The sequence below is a fragment of the Meriones unguiculatus genome, chromosome 9, assembly GCF_030254825.1.
Source record: "Meriones unguiculatus strain TT.TT164.6M chromosome 9, Bangor_MerUng_6.1, whole genome shotgun sequence".
NCBI lineage: Eukaryota > Metazoa > Chordata > Mammalia > Rodentia > Muridae > Meriones > Meriones unguiculatus.
This window is the reverse complement of record NC_083357.1, coordinates 91,278,925-91,295,112: the sequence shown is the minus strand read 5'-3', so window position 1 is coordinate 91,295,112 and position 16,188 is coordinate 91,278,925. Positions and strand designations below refer to the sequence as shown.

Sequence of the window (16,188 nt, the reverse complement as noted above, 5' to 3'; positions counted from 1 at the left end):
CTTTATTCATAATAGTCAGAATCTGGAAACAACCTAGATGCCCCTCAACTGATGAAAGAATACAGAAATTGTGGGGCATTTAAACAATGGAACACTACTAAGCTATTAAAAGCCAGGGTAAACATGATTCTTTTTTTTTTTTTTTTTCAATGCAGTTTATTCAGGAACCTTGAACAATCATCTGACCCTGGGGAAAGCCAACCCACAGCTTAAATAGCCTCTGGGTAGCCAACCCCAGCATGCCACGTGGGCAATGCAGATAGGTCCTCATACATGGAAGCAAGCCAGATCCTCAGCCTTAGCCAACTGGGGAGTTGTTCATGACAGAGAGCACTCACCATCGGGAAGGTGGAAGGCGGAAACCAGCTCCATTTTTAAGGCACGGCATTACGCAGCTCTCTACAGTACCCCATTTTTGTTTTAGACGCATCAGTCAAGAGTAGAGGTCTGATCTCTGATATTAGAAATAAATTGGGACTTTGTACTGATGTTCATTTAGGTGTCATCCACCCAAAGAGCATCAGACCCGTCTGATACCTTTTTCTCAGAGGCGGGACCTGGGGCATCAACCTGCATGCAATCAGACATGCTCTTCTCTGGGTCCAAAGCAGCTGACCCTGAGTGCAGTGCATAGCCTTGCATCGTGAGCGTAACATTTTAGCTTTTTCTGGTAGCCAACCATGCTTGGGGAGACTGTCTTGCTTCAATGGCTGTAAAGGCCTGAATGGTCATGGCTGCATTACGCTGTTGTGAGACTCTAATCTTGCATATATACCACAGGCAAACCAAGGAGACCAACACCAGAAGGCCTGCTAACGCTCCCATGCCGGCCCATTCCTTCAGATGATTCATGGCTGCAGCAATCCATGGTGATAATCCTGTGGCTAGTCCTGCGTCCACTCTGGTAGAATTTACTGTGATAATGGCCACTCTCAGCTGCTCCATCATAGTATCGAATTCTCCAGTCCAATTAACTAAAATATAGCTAGACAATTGTTTAGACAGATTTGCAGCACAGGGAAAATTCTTATGTTGTGGGAGCAGCCTTACCAGGCCATAGTAGAGGACAATGCAGCCACTTTTGATATGAACTGATGGACTAAGATCAGAAAGGAGAGGAGAACCTCCACTATCAGTGGACTTGGGGAGTGGCATGCATGCAGAGGGAGGAGGGAGGGTGGGATTGGGACGGGAGGAGGGAGGGTGGGATTGGGACGGGAGGAGGGAGGGGCTTATGGGGGGATGCAGAATGAATAAAGTATAATTGATGAAAAATTTTTAAAAAAAGGGAAAAAATAATTTAAGAACCTTAAAGGACTTTCAAAAGTGGAGGAAAACATGGAGTTAGTCAATTTACATGGAGCACGTCTCGCCCCTGGGGGCAATAGTCTCCTGAACCTACTCACACCTCGGACACCACCACTGCTAGTTTTAGAACTGATGCACGATGTTCCAATGAGGGGGTTAAGGCTTCTCATAATATTTCCTATAAGCCCACACCTGTTTGTTTATATCCCCCATTTTTATTCATTATTAGCCAGATAGAGCCAAGTAATTGTGGTAATGATACTTGCTTTTTTTCCCAATGCTGGAATGCTAGTAAATTTACTAGCTGATTATTCGCATGCCTCGCTGGGTGCCTGTGCCATTGATGCCCCTCATGCTATGACTCTCTTCAGACAGAAAAGGGATCTTGGAACTACAGCCACCATTGTTACTACCATCTCATTGGCGGCTGTTGGAGCTACCACCGGGGCATTAGCCAGGAGTCATACTGGGCAGACTGCTCAGACCCTGAATAACCTTTTAGCCAATGTAGCTCATGCCTTAGATGTACAAAAAGTAATTAATGCTCAACTAAAAGGAGGCTTGATGGTGTTCAATCAGAGGATTGACCTCGTGCAAGAGCAAATTGATACCCTATGGCAAATCACTCAACTTGGCTGTCAATGAAAGTATGCTGGACTTTGAGTCACTAGCATACAACATAAACATGATTCTTGAAGGCAAGATGAAGCTGAAACATGTGTACTACAGACTCAAATAAAGTGTTTATACTTAAAGATAATAAAAACCCATGAATGGAATCCACAATTTTTTTGAAATTATGTTGCTACTAAGAGGTTTGCCAAACTCCATATACAAGAATTTTCTCCATATGCAAGAATTTTCAAGGCCCTAAGATTTTATTTATTGGTAAATTTTATGAAGTCCATCAAACAATGATTTTTTTTCCTGGAGTTACATACCAAGAAATTCATTTTTCAAGAATCTAGAACACCGGCAGCTAAAGCAATCTTTGCTAGTATACTACACTAGGTAACTGATGATGACTGCTCAGAGTGCCTAGAATGTGGTTTGCTCTAGATGCATCCCTCTGCTTTGAGCTATTTGTATCTCAATTAGGAAATTATACTCAGTAGGATCTTGAGAGCTGTCTGCAATGTCAGCTGCGTTATTTTCTCAGGCCCTCCATGACAAAGCACACCATAGCAATCTGTGTCCTAACAGAACTATATTCTCTTTTATGTCTGGAGACTGAAAGTCTGAATTCATCATATCAGGTGCTTTAATTTTAACTGGAACAATCAGAAAACATTCCAATGTCATTTTAGATATGGTGACAGAAAGCAATCTGTAATGTTCCTTGTTTTATAGATGTATCTTTATCTTCTTTAGGACACAACTTTTTGGCTCCTTTCTATAAAGGCAACAATGACAGGTGTTGAATTGGATTTGAACAAAACTGAAAATTTTTAATCATAATTCTATCTACAAAAACTCTATTTTAAAATAAGTACATATTCAAATACACTAATTACTAGTTTTCAGCCTATCTTTCTGAAAAACTAATTTTAATATAGGATAGCCAAACTTCAGATATAGAGGTCATACATCTTTTTCATCTATAATCTACTTTTCATCAGTTAATATTTGAATTATTAATTTCACAAGTTCAAATTCTACAAAACACAAAGATTACAAAGCTAAAAAGAGTATAATAGAAATGTTACTAAGAGATATTAATGATGAGAATAAGAAAGAAATTTTTAATGTCTTATTTATTTATTTATTACAATTTATTCACTTTGATTCCTGGCTGTAGCTCTCTCCCTTCTCCCCTCCCAGTCTCACTCATCCTTCCTCTTCTCCCCCTACGTAAAGGAACTTAAAAATTATATATTTAAGTGGTTTTTTTTAAAGAACTAGGGTAAATATCAAAAATTATAAAAGATTTGAAAATTTCTGAGTCATTTACTCAGAGTTGCTATAATATAGTTGCTGAAGTTTAAATAAGTATATGAGGTGAGTAAAAGAATGCAGGAGATGAATTTAAAAGAGGTGTGTAAAATGAGTCATGAGTCAGGAAACTGCAAGTTTAAATAAGGTGACATTTGAGTCAAGAACTAAAGAAATGAGAAAGTAATTGGTGTCAATAGCTGCAAGGAACTTAAAGGTCTTGAGACTGGAACTTGTCCAGCAAGACTGAGGGCCATAGAACTGGCCAAAGCAGATTGAAGAAAGTGAGGTAGAGTGAAAGGGATACACTAAGAGGTTAGTAATTGTTTAAGTAAATTTAAAGTTTGCCTTTTACAGTCCAGCTGCTTTGAAAAAAAAAAAGAGCTAACAGTTTTGAGCATAAAAGTAATTGATCTTCATTTTATATGACAGCAAGACTATTGCACCTAAAATTATAAGGACTGATTTTATGAAAAAAATAAAATAAAATAAAATAAAAGCACTGAGCTCTCCCAGGAGTGAGTTATCTAGATAAGAAACTGTGGTGTTTAGAATCACAAGGCAAAAAAAAAAAAAAAAAAAAAAAAAAAAAAGAATCACAAGGCACAATAGACGTTATGAGAGAGAACTGGTCTCAACTCTTGCAGGAGATACAGCATGAATTGTGAAAACATGAGTTTTATAAAAATAAATTGTGTTGAGTAAATATTTCTTGAGGGGTTTAAGGTTATGATGATTTTTAATTAAATATTTTTTAATATTAGTTACAGTTTATTCACTTTGTATCCCAGCTCTAGCCAACTCCCTCATTCCCTGCCAATCCCACCCTCCTTCCTTCATCTCCTCCCTGCCCCTTTTCAAGTCCACTGATAGGGGAGGTCCTCCTCCCCTCCCATCTTTCCCTAGCTTATCAGATATCTTCAGGACTGGCTGCATTGTTCTCCTCTGTGGCTTAGCAAGCCTTGCTCTGGTTGGGGGCCAGAATCAAAGAGCCAAGGCATTGAGTTCATGTCAGAGACAGTCCTTGTTCCCCTTACTAGTGTACACACTTGAATACTGAGCTACCATGGGCTGTATCTAAGCAGGGGCCTACCACAGAGAGCCTGTGAAAGACTCTGCCTAGCAGTGTATCAAATCAAATGCTGAGACTCATAACGGAACCTTTGGCAGAGTAGAGGGAATCATATGAAACAAGGGGGAGTTAGTATGACCTGGATAGAACAGGACCTCCACAAGGACCAAATATATCTGGGCACAGGGGTCTTTTATGAGACTATCTCCAACCAAGGACCATGTATGATGTGTTTTTAAAACAGTGATTGTGCAAAGGGTATGTATGTAGCACAATGAGGATGTTCATCATTATGCATGCTAAGTTTGACAGTGAGTTAAGGACTTTAATTAAAAGGTGAAGTTATGTGGAAAGAATAGGAGCTTCACAAGGACCAAATATATCTGGGCACAGGGTCTTTTCTGAAACTGACATTCAACCAAGGACCATGTATGGATATTACCTAGAAACTCTGCTCAGATGTAGCCTGTGGTAGTTCAGTAACCAATTGGTTTCTCAAAGTGAAGGGAACAAGGACTATTTCTAACAGGAACTCAATGAGTGGCTCTTTGGCCTCCCTACCCCCTAAGGGAGGAGCAGTCCTGTTAGGCCACAGAGGAGGGCTTTGCAGCCAGTCCTGAAGATACCTGATAAAACAGGATCAGATGAATGGGGAGGAGGTCACCCCCTATCAGTGGACTTGGAAAGGGGCACGGTGGAGATGAGGGAGGGAGGGAGGGACTGGGAGGGAATGAGGGATCGGGACACAGCTGGGATACAGAGTTAATTAAATGTAACTGATAAGAAAAAAATAAAATTCAAAATTAAAATTAAAAAAATTTAAAAAAAGGTGAAGTTATGAAGGGACTAGGTTGTGGATATATGTCTGGGATGGTAACAGTGACTTTGTCTGTGCAGACATTCTTTCCATTGGAAAAATAAGTGCTGATGGAGCAGGATCATTTTTCTCCATAAAAATGAGGGTAAAATGGAAAGAAGATAAAGTTTAGAAGACAAAAAGAATCTACCTAGTAAAGATTATTGAAAAAAAACCACAGAATAGCAGAAACATAACTCAAGCTAAAGGCCATACATCTCAAATTTACAGTTAATATATATATATATTTTTCATTTTTATATACCAATTGTAGGCCCCTCCCTCATCTCTCCCAGTCCCATCCTCCCTCCCTCTTCCCACTTATCTCCCTCTGTTAGTCCACAGAAAGGGGAGACCTCTTCCCCTTCCATCTGACCCTATCATATCAAGTCTCATCAGGACTGGTTGCATCTATACAAGGCAAGGCCATCCCACCTGATCAAAGAGCAGACAACAAAGTCAATGTCAGAGACATCCCTTGCACCCATTACTAGGGTACCCATATGGAAACTGAAATTCCTATTAGCTACATCTAAACAGGGGGTCTAGGTCCTGTCCATGCATCGTCCTCTGTTAGTGCATCAGTCTCTGCAGGCTCCCCTGGGCTCAGATTTATTAGATTTGTTGGTTTCCTGTGGAACGCCTGTCCCATGCAGGTCTTTCTATCACCCCCCCAACTCTTTCATAAGACACTCTGTATTCTGCACAAAATTTGGCTGTGAGTCTAGCATCTGCTTCCATTCCCTGTTGGGTGGAGTCTTTAGGAGGACATCTATGGTAGGCTCCCTTCCTGTTCTCTCTCTTCAACCACTTCAAATGTCTATTCTATTTACACAACTGAAAGAGAATTAAGCATTGTCTCTAGAGTCCTCCTTGTTATTTAGCTTCTTTAGGTCTGTGGATTTTAGTATGGTTATCCTATATTATATGGCTAATATCCAGTAATAAGTAAGTGTATACTATGCATGTCTTTCTGGTTCTGGTTTAATTCACTCAGGATGATCATTTCTCGTTTCATCCCTTTGCCTGCAAATTTCACGATTTACTTGTTTTTAATTGCTGAGTAGTATTCCATTGTGCAAATCTACCGCAATTTCTTTATCTTCAATTGAGGGACATCTAGGTAGTGTCTAGATTCTGGCTATTATGAGTAAAACTGCTATCAACATAGTTGAGCAAATGTCCTTGTTTTATGGTGGAGCATCTTTCAGATATATGCCCAGGAGTGTGATATAGCTGGGTCTTGAGGTAGTGCTATTTCCAATTTTTCTGTGAAATCACCAGATTGATTTTCAAGTTTGCACTATCACAAGCAATGGAGGAGTGTGCAGTGAGTCTTATGAAAGGAGGGGTAGGGATAGGAGGACCCGGAGGGGCCAGGAACTCCACAAGGAGACCAACAGAGCCAACAAATTTGGGCCCAGGAGAGCCTGTGGAGACTGATGTACCAACCAAGAACCATGTGTGGAGGGGACCTAGGCCCCCCACTCAGATGTATCTGATAGGCAGCTCAGTGTGCACTTGGGATCCCTAGTAAGGAGAAGCAGCGTCTATTTCTGAAATGGACTCTGTTTCCTGCCCTTGGGTCACTGTCCCCTGGCAAGGTGTCCTTGGTAGGCCACAGAGGAAGAGGATACAGCCAGTCCAGATGAGATTTAATCAGTTGGGATCAGTTGGTAGGGGAGGAGGGCCGGGATACAATATGAATAAATTGTAATGAAAAATTTAAAAAGTAATATTCTAAGGGAAGTGCTTGGATCCCATAGGTAAGGGGAAATTTAATAGATTTTATGAGTATGGTGGGTGGGTTGGGCCAGGAATAGGATGGGTCAGGTGATGAGGAAGATGGGATGGAGAGAAAGAGTGCCCAGAAATGGGGAGTGGGTACTTGTTATGTGGTATGGAAAACCATTGTCACAGAGACTTTCTGAAGGTTATTCTAATGAGACTTTGGGGACATTCAATGGGAATTAGAAAAGGTCTTTGTTTGTAATGTCTGCAAATTCTCAGTGGCTTCTAAATACATTAGTCACACATATTATTCATTAATTTTAAGTTTATTTTGACAAGCTACTCATTTCAATATTTGTTGTCACTGTACTTGAAATACTAGATATTTTACCCTGTTTATGTACATTATTAATTTTATACTATATATAAACCACATATCCATAAAGCAATTTTCTCAGTTAATTAGAACTTTAGCATTTTAATTAAATCACAAACTATTTATTTAAATGTCATTAAATACAAAAAATATATGAGGAAGCTAGGAGGAGTGGAGGAAGGGAGAACTGCGCTTGGGGTTTAAAAAATATGAAAATGTCAAATGAACCTTATTTTGATCCAAAATTCATTTATATGTATATATCTACATGCATATCTACATATAGAGACTACATGAAATTATTTTTACACATTTATGCTTTGATAGGCCTGTGAATGCAAGATATCAACATAGTTTTATTTTTAATATTTAATTAGTATCATAAAAATCTCATTTTTTGCTCTCAAAAATTTGCTACTTCCCTGAAATATGTTTAATTGACCCAATAAAACATGCAAATACCTCTGTGATACAATGGGAAGAAGTCCACAATACTATCAAACAGTACCAAAATACACCTATAAAATGAAACAAATGACCCAGGTGTCAAGAGAATTGACACTGAAAATCCCAGATGTTTTTCTTTTCTTTTTTTTTTTTTTTGGTTGGCAAAGTCACCTTTTTTTTTTTTTTTTTTTCAATGCAGTTTATTCAGGAACCTTGAACAATCCAATCATCTGACCCTGGGGAAAGCCAGCCCACAGCTTAAATAGCCTCTGGGTAGCCAACCCCAGCATGCCACGTGGGCAATGCAGATAGGTCCACATACATGGAAGCAAGCCAGATCCTCAGCCTTAGCCAAATGTGGAGTTGTTTGTGACAGAGAGCACTCACCACTGGGAAGGTGGAAGGCGGAAACCAGCTCCATCTTTAAGGCACAGAATTACACAGCTCTCTACAGTTCCCCCTTTTTGTTTTAGACGCATCAGGCAAGAGTAGAGGTCTGATCTCTGATATTAGAAATATATTGGGACTTTGTACTGATGTTCATTTAGGTGTCATCCACCCAAAGAGCATCAGACCCGTCCGATACCTTTTTCTCAGAGGCGGGACCTGGGACATCAACCCGCATGTAACCAGACATACTCTTCTCTGGGTCCAAAGTGGCTGACCCTGAGTGCAGTGCTTAGCCTCGCATCCTGAGCATAACATTTTAGCTTTTTATGGTATCCAACCATGCTTGGGGAGAATGTCCTGCTTCAATGGCTGTAAAGGCCTGAATGATCATGGCTGCATCACACTGTTGTGAGACTCTAATCTTGCATATATACCACAGGCAAACCAAGGAGACCAACACCAGAAGGCCTGCTAACGCTCCCATGCCCGCCCATTCCTTCAAATGATTCATGGCTGCAGCAATCCATGATGATAATCCTGTGGCTAGTCCTGCGTCCACTCCGGTAGAATTTACTGTGACAATGGCCACTCTCAGCTGCTCCATCGTAGTATCGAATTCTCCAGTCCAATTACCTAAAATATAGCTCGACAATTGTTTAGACAGATTTGCAGCACAGGACAGAAAAGGGATCTTAGAACTACAGCCACCATTGTTACTACCATCTCATTGGCAGCTGTTGGAGCTACCACCGGGGCATTAGCCATGAGTCATACTGGGCAGACTGCTCAGACCCTGAACAATCATTTAGCTAATGTAGCTCATGCCTTAGTTGTACATAAAGGAATTAATGCTCAACTAAAAGGAAGCTTGATGGTGTTCAATCAGAGGATTGACCTCGTGCAGGAGCAAATTGATACCCTATGGCAAATCGCTCAACTTGGCTGTCAATGAAAATATGCTGGACTTTGAGTCACTAGCATATAACATGAGAATTTTTCCAGATGTTTTTCTTTTGGGTGGTTACATTAGAAAGGGTTGAACAGGAGTACCAAAGCAAAACAAACTCAATGGGTATTTTTATGATCAATCACAAAATAATTAAAGTATAAAACATTCAATATGAATCATAGGTTACAAATACCTCCATTTCACCATATGGGGCAATATGACTGAATCTATTAATAAATTTACAGCTGGTGGACTGATCAAAAGAAAGGGGAAATGGGCTCATTGTATAATACATGGGGATTTAGAAAAATAAAGGTGAATTCAAACAAGGATCAAGATTGGTAGTTTTATATAACATCTTCACAGAAGAAATGAAAACTGTAAAGAAAATTAACAGGAGATATATGGCCCCTGGATGATAGATGGAAAACGTGATAGTTTTCACATGCTTGATCCATATATACAGTGTTGACTTCAGATCATTTCTCTCACGTGTGAACACTGCAAGAATATCTGGTGCCCATGCAGGTGAGACCAGCATTTCAGATGCTCCAGGAATGAAGTTATGGATTGCTATGTGCCACCGTTTGTGTGGTGGGGAATAAATCCAATTCTCCTTGAGCAACAAATGCTCTTACCTGTTTGACCCTAAATTAAAGAGTTTGGTCAGGCCACTGTGTAAAAGTTAAGGACAAATGAACATATTTGTTTTTCTAAAATTATTATTGTTATTATTATTATTATTATTATTATTACTATAGGCAGTCCCATAATTCACTACTTAATCATTCACCGACCAGAAACCAAAGATTGAGTCATGGAAGGTTGTTCTTTTCTACCATAAATTGGAAAGAAAATAATGCCACTGATGGTTTTCTTTAGCTGGGGAGCATACAAGGTGTTTCCTAAACTCAGCTTCAACATTTGCACCAGAACAGCCAATTCATGTGCTCAGAAATAACTGTCCTTCCAAGACCCCTGTATACATATGTAGCCATAGCCAGTGGGTAGCTTAGTTCTCATGTGTGTTCCCTAAATAAAAAGAGCAGGGGCTGTCTGAACTGGATTCTGTTGTCTGCTTTTAGATAGATCACTTCCTCTGGCAGGGCTGCCTTGCCAGACCTCAGTTGAAGAGGATGCACTCAATACTGATGCTATTTGATATGCCCAGTGGGTTGTGGGAAGGCCCCTGTGCACTAGCAGAGGGGATCGGGGGGGAAAAGAGAGGAAGGGAGGGACTGGGAGGAGAGGAGCACTTGGAGGGCGGGGGCTGGATAGGGATGTAAAGTGAATTAATAGAAAGAGAAAAAACTGTCCTTGACTCTTTACCCCCAAACAGGCTTTCCTTATTCCCATTGTTAATCACTTTAGAATTCAGACTAAAGTCTCCATATTGAAACCCCAGGTTGCCCTTTACCTTGTTTCCTTCACCAGTTGCAGCTTTCTCTGTGCTGACATATGTCACATGGAGAAAAATTTGTAATGTGTTTAGCATGTCTGGTAAATGCTAAAGGAGATGAGTATTGCCTTCCTTTGCCAAATCATCTTTACTGATAAGCTTGCTTTTTTGCATAATTCCTGAAAAATAAATAATCTTTATTTTCAAATCATGGTTCTACCTTTGGCAGAGTACAGAGAATCATATGAAAGAAGGGGGAGTTAGTATGACCTGGAGAGACAGGAGCTCCACAAGGACCAAATATATCTGGGCACAGTTGTCTTTTATGACACTGTTTCTCTAAACAAGGACCATGCATGGTTATAACCTAGAATCCCTGCTCAGATGTAGCCCTTGGTAGCTCAGTATCCATGTGGGTACCCTAGTAAGGGGAACAGAGACTGTTTCTTACATGAACTGAATGGCTGGCTCTTTGACCTCTGCCCCTCCCCCCCATCCCAGGGAGGAGCAGCCCTGCTAGGCCACAGAGGAGTACTTTGCAGCCAGTCCTGAAGTCTGATAAAACAGTATCAGATGAAAGGGGAGGAGGTTCTCCCCTATCAGTGGACTTGGAAAGGGGCAGGGAGGAGATGATGGAAGGAGGGTGGGATTGGGAGGGAAAGAAGGAATGGGATACAGCAGGGATACAAAGTTAACAAACTGTAACTAATATTAAAAAAATAAAAATTAAAAAAATTACTCAAAGAAATCATGGTTTTATTTTCACCTAGTATACAAATTATCAACACCAGTGTTTCATAACATGCCCTTCATTTAAATATAAATACTCTTGATCGTAGAGAATTTTCTGCAAAACACAACAAATATTTTCATGTAAAAATATTGCCAAGCACAAATAAAATTGTATTTTTTACATTTATTTATTCACTTCACACCTGAAACACAGCCCTCTCCCTCTTCTCCTCCCAGTCCTGTCCCCACCCTCTTTCTCTTTCAGAAAAGCTGAGTCCCCCATCCTATCAACCTGCCCTGACACATGAAGCTGCATCAGGACTAAGTACTAAGTACATCCTCTTCCACAGAGGCCAAACAAGGTAGCCAGCTAGGAGAAAGTGATTTGAAAGCAGTCAATGGCGTCCGTGTCAGAGATATCACCCACTCTAACTGCTAGGAGCCCCTCATAAAGACCAAGCTGCCCATCAGCTGCATATGTATAGGAGACCTATTACCAGTCTATGCATGCTCTTTGGATTGTGGCTCAGTCTCTGTGAGCCCCCATGACCCTTGGTTACTTGACTCCATTGTTCTTGTGGAGTTCTTGTCCCCTCCTCTGGGTCCATCTAATCTATTCTTCATCCACCTCACCCACTAGACTCTCCAAGGTCGCCCAATGTTTGGCTGTGGTTCTCTGCATCTGTTCCAGTCCACTCTTGGGTGGAGCCACTCAGTGGACAGCCATGCTAGGTTCCTGTCTGCAGGCATAGCAGAGTTTCTTTAATAGTACCAGAGTTTGGCTCTCTTCCATGAGATGGATCTCAGCTTGGCAGTCATTGTTTGGCCCTTCCCTCAATCTCTGCTCCATCTTTATCCCTGCACACCTTGTTGGCAGGGTAAATTTTGGGTCAAAGGTTTTGTGGATGGGTTATTGACCCTTCCCTCCACTGGAAGTGCTGCCTGAAAGTAAGAGATGACCACTTCAATCTCTATCCTCCACTGCTAGGAATCTAATCTCAATCAGTAATTTATTTTCCCTAGTATATTCAATTTTATCTTTTTAAATATTTTCCTGAAAATAAAATATAATTACATCATACCCATTCCTCTCTTTGCTTCATTCAACCCTTTCTTTTTTTTTTTTAATTTTTTATTTTTTTTATCAGTTACATTTTATTAACTCTGTATCCCAGCCATGTCCCGATCCCTCATTCCCTCCCAGTCCCTCCCTCCCTCCCTCATCTCCACCGTGCCCCTTTCCAAGTCCACTGATAGGGGGGACCTCCTCCCCATTCATCTGATCCTGTTTTATCAGGTATCTTCAGGACTGGCTGCAAAGCCCTCCTCTGTGGCCTAACAGGACTGCTCTTCCCTTCGGGGGTGGGGAGACCAAAGAGCCAGTCATTGAGTTCCTGTTAGAAATAGTCCCTGTTCCCCTCACTTTGGGAAATCAATTGGTTACTGAGCTACCACAGGCTACATCTGAGTGGAGGTTCTAGGTTATATCCATACATGGTCCTTGGTTGAATGTCAGTCTCAAAAAAGACCCTGTGCCCAGATATATTTGGTCCTTGTGGAGCTCCTATCCTTTCCCCATCAGACTAACTCCCCTTCTTTCTTATGATTCCCTGTACTCTGCCAAAGGTTTGGTCATGAGTCTTTGCTTTGAAAACACTGCTAGTTAGAGTCTTTCAGATGCGCTCAGTAGACTCCTGTCTTACGTTCAATGCTCATCCCATCTGTCTTTCTAAATGAGGATTGATCATCTTACCCCATGTCCGCTCAATTGATTATCTTTTTTAGGTGTATAGATTTCATTATGTTTATCATATCTTATAGGTCTATATAAGTGAGTATATCCCATGTTTGTCTTTCTCCTTCTGGGATATTTCACTCAGAATGATCTTTTCTATTTCTTCTTCTGGTTCTTCTTCTTCTTCTTCTTCTTCTTCTTCTTCTTCTTCTTCTTCTTCTTCTTCTTCTTCTTCTTCTTCCTCCTCCTCCTCCTCCTCCTCCTCCTCCTTCTTCTCCTTCTTCTTCTTCTCGTCTTCCTATTCTTATTCTTCTCTTTCTCCTCCTCCTCCGCCTCTTTTTCTTCCTTGCCAAGCTATGACTGTTTTATAACTGAACAAATTAGAAAAATTTCATGGTCAACACCTTAATTCATCCATCTAATAAGCCCGTTTATCTGGTCTTCCCTGTTGCCAGCATCTTCACCTTCCACAAAGTGAGTTGTTTTCTTCCTTCCACCTCGTGGAGAAGGCAGTTTGAAAGGCCACAGGACATAGAGCTGCGGAATGCTATGCCTTAAAGATGGAGCTGGTTTCCGCCTTCCACCTTCCCGATGGTGAGTGCTCTCTGTCACGAACAACTCCACATTTGGCTAAGGCCAAGGATCTGGCTTGCTTCTATGTATGTGGACCTATCTGCATTGCCCCCGTGGCACGCCTGGGTTGGCTACCCAGAGGCTATTTAAGCTGTGGGCTGGCTTTCCCCGGGGTCCGAGGATTGTTCAATGTTCCTGAATAAACTGCATTGAAAAAAAAAAAAAGGAAAAAAATAAAAAATAAATAAAAAAATAAAAGAAGACCCAAGGGTGTAAAAAATTTCCCCCTTTGTTTAAAAATAAATTCACATATGTCTGAAAAAAAAAAAAAAAAAAAAAGAAACTGCTTAGAATGGGATGGAGATAGCTTAGCAGTAAGAGCACTGACTGCTCTTCCAGAAGACTCAGTTTCAGTTCCCAGCACCCATATGAGAGATCAAAGCCACTTGTAACTTCAGTTACATGGGATCTAACACCCTCTTCTGGCCTGCATGGGCTGATCGTCCACTCATAAAACCTAAAACCTAAAGTAATCAGCTTAGAAAGGCGGCCTTTCAAAAAAAAAAAAAAAAAAAAAAACAAACTGTACACAAAATTACTTAGGCAGTTTTCTTGCCTTGAGAGAGTAATTTCGAAAGTAATTTGTCACTATGAAGTCCTTAACAAAAGCTGAATGTGGGTGCCTGGAGAGATGGTTCACAGTTGAAAGCAGATCCTGCCCTGCTAAAGGACCATAAGTCTCACAGCCGCCTGTAACTCCAGTTCCAGAGATGCATACTGCCTTATGTAGACATTTGCAACTATATATGCAAAACTATACACAAACATACATATAGATAAGCTAAAAGTAATGTAAATGAGTATTTTTCAATGTACTTAGATTTACAGTAATATTTGTTGATCCAGTGTTGCTATTCCCCTTGGCTCCCACCATACTCAGCTCCAATGTTATCATTTAGGTTAATTGCTGATTTCTAGTAAATACTTGATTTTCTCATTCTGAATAAGAAAACACTCTCCTTCTCCTCCCCCCTCCCCACTGGAACCATGGTGTCTGTACCAGAGGAAATAAAGAAGGTTCCTGCTGTGCCAGAAACCCTTTTGAAAAAGCAAAGGAATTTGGCAGTGTTGAAGATGAAGCACCTGCAGAAGAGTTTTGCCCTTAAGGTGCTGTGAAAGGAAAGGAGTAAGTTCATCTATGAGATGACAAAGCACTTCTCATCACAAAGTACAGGCAGATGTACTGGACTGAGATTCATGTGGCCAGGATGACAAGGAAAGCTGGAAACCTCTATGTGCCGGCCGAATCATAATTGGCGTTTGTCATCAGGATCTGAGGTATCAATGTTGTAAGCCCAAAGGTCCACAAGGTATTGCAGCTTGTTCTTCTTTGACAGATCTTTAATGGCACCTTTGTTAAGCTCAAGAGGCTTCCATTAACATGCTGCGAGGATTGTGGAACTATAGATTGTCTGGGTGTACCCCAACCTGAAGACCGTGAATGTGCTCATCTACAAGCGAGGCTATGGCAAAATCAACAAAAAGTGAATTGCCTTGACAGATAATTCCTTGATTGCTCCATATCTTGGTAAATTTGGTATCATGCATGGAGGATCTAATTTATGAGATCTATGTTTGGAAAACACTTCAAGGAAGCAAATAATGTCCTGTGGTCATTCAACCCTTTCTGTGTGCTTCATCCCTTACTCTTTCTCAAAATCATGGACTCCATTTCTTTACTTATTTTCATACACACACAAATTTCAAAACATATAAATACAATCTGCTCAGTTAGCATAAAGTTACATTTATATACCTGATTGCATCTTTTGAAAAAGTGAAACGTATAGTCCTCTCGTCATCATCTCTTCTCATTACCTAGGAAAGCCCCTCTGGCTGCCTTTCTCAGTGCCATCACTGTTTTCCGATTATTCCCCGAATCTGTCTAAAATGAAAATGGCAGCTGTGCTAAAGCCATTATGTTTTCTACCAGGCAAATACCAAGGAGTTTTGGGAACATAGCTCCCACATGCTACTATTCCTCACTATTTTTCAAACTGACACTTCCCTGATTGGATCTCTGGCCTTTGACTGGCTTCCGTTCTGCTTCTCTAGCTGTCGGAGACTGGCTTGGACTGAATGGCCTCCTGTGGTCAGCTGAGTATACTTAGGCCCCAGATGCTTTATGTTTCCTTGGAAAAATAATTTTTTCCATGAATTTTTTTCTGCATTTGTCCTTCAGCAAATTACCCTTATCCTACAGTTTTCTTGGGTCAAAAGCATAATGTATCTAGCCTCCTGGAGATAGTCTGCCTTGTTAATTTTATTTTATTTTTTAATTTTCAGTTTTGCTATTTTCCCTCTGTATTTGCCCCAGGACATGAATTTCATTTTCATTGGTACAGTTGGGTAGACCTAGGTTTTCGTGTAATAACACTGAATCCTTGCAATGACCTTAAAATAGAAGAGTCTGTATTATAAACTCAAATTCTTTACTGATTTATATGATGGACTTTCCAGATTACTAAAATATAATGCAGTATGTATATGAGTGCTTTCTACAAAACCATTTCTGTTCCATTGAATTGCAAATTTCCTCAAAACTCTATACTCCTGCTCTTTATTACATGAAGTGCTAAGCTGAATGAAACTCACATAATTCTTCATATGTATCATTTTTTCTAATTT

The 16,188-nt window shown here is 40.5% G+C and overlaps 1 pseudogene; it reads left to right on the top strand.

Moving 5' to 3' along the window:
* The first annotated feature begins 14,547 nt into the window (after positions 1–14,547).
* On the top strand, positions 14,548–15,449 carry LOC132656394 (large ribosomal subunit protein uL30-like; annotated as a pseudogene).
* The last annotated feature ends 739 nt before the right edge of the window (positions 15,450–16,188 follow it).